Raw genomic sequence first — 1,413 nt, forward strand, 5'->3', positions numbered from 1 at the left:
TGAGTGCTGACCTATGAACCAGGGGGTCATGGTTCGATTCCTGGTTAGGGCATATGCCTGGGTTTCGGGCTCCATCCCCACTGTGAAGTGTGCAGGAGGCAGCCAATCAATGATTCTCTCTCATCATTGATGTTTCTATCTCTCTCTCCCTCTCCTTTCCACTTTGAAATCAATAAAAATATATTAAAAAACAAAACAAAACAAAAACCCACAACAAAACAAACAAAACAAAGTAAAAACAGGCCTGTCCATGGCCTGCCTCAGGAGAGCAGGCCATGGTGGTTGACTTGAGGTACAGCTTGAGTCTGACTCTCAATTTTGTCAGCCTATCAGAACCACGTAGGGAACTCTTTTAACATTAGCTGGGATCCTGGACTCCCACCCCAGGACAATGCAATCAGAATCTCTGGAGAGGGGGTGTGGGCCTTGGTATTATTTATAAAACCCTGGTGACTTGAATTGCAGCTAGGGCTGAGAAACCCTGGGTTAAGTTATAACAAATGGAGGATAGAGCTTGGGCCTGAGAACCTGGGGATATGGTTTTCTGCTTTAAGCTTCTAGTGCAGTGGCCTCAGACAAGTCACATGATCTCTGTGAATCTCAGCGTCTACCTCTGAGCCAGAGCCAGTAATACCCACTGCCCTGCATACCTCACAGGATTGTAATGAGGATCAAATGCATAAGCGCCCTGGGAATTGTGGGACATTGTCTGATGGAGGGATAGTTATGTCAGGTGTGTTGTCTCGGGTTACTTCCATCAGCCTGACTCAGCTGCAAGCCCTGCTCAGGCTCTGCCAGGGACTTTCTGCTTCTCCCTTAGCAGGTCCTTATCCCATCACCTTTGCTGGGGTCAGTCTTTTCTCAGGCCTGTGTGCTCCCTGTCCCACATCTGGCTGCTGAGACATCCATCAGTTTCTCCTTTTTAGGGGCCCCGAGGAACGCTGGATTCCTCCTGACTAAATTACAGTCATGGCCAGCCAGGCCGGTGCAACCCTTTGGGGGTGCTCAGCAGACCTCTGGGGCCTCTGTGTGTCTGAGCAAGCACAGTCTATGTTATACTTACACATTTGGAAAACGGAGGGGTGGGCGGGACAGGAAAACTCCAAATGCTTCCCTAAAACAAATATCAGAAAGTAAAGCTCAACTGTCTTCCCCAGAGACTCATCTCCTGTAGATTCCTGCAAAGATTGGAGTGCGGGGTGGAGAATGTAGGGGCTGGAGACGGAACAGAAGCAAGTGAGGCAGGTGGTTATGTTTTCAGAAGGGCGAGCAATACTTCACCAGGGCACCGTGCTTTTGGCTGGATGATTTCCTCCAGGTGGTAGAAGCCAGGCAGGCACCCAGAGGCCACAGGAGCCCCTGCTCACAGAAGTTCCACGATAATCTCTTATGTAACGCAGCTCAGCCCTCCCT

Source organism: Myotis davidii, unplaced genomic scaffold (assembly GCF_000327345.1).
Source record: "Myotis davidii unplaced genomic scaffold, ASM32734v1 scaffold233, whole genome shotgun sequence".
NCBI classification, from domain to species: domain Eukaryota; kingdom Metazoa; phylum Chordata; class Mammalia; order Chiroptera; family Vespertilionidae; genus Myotis; species Myotis davidii.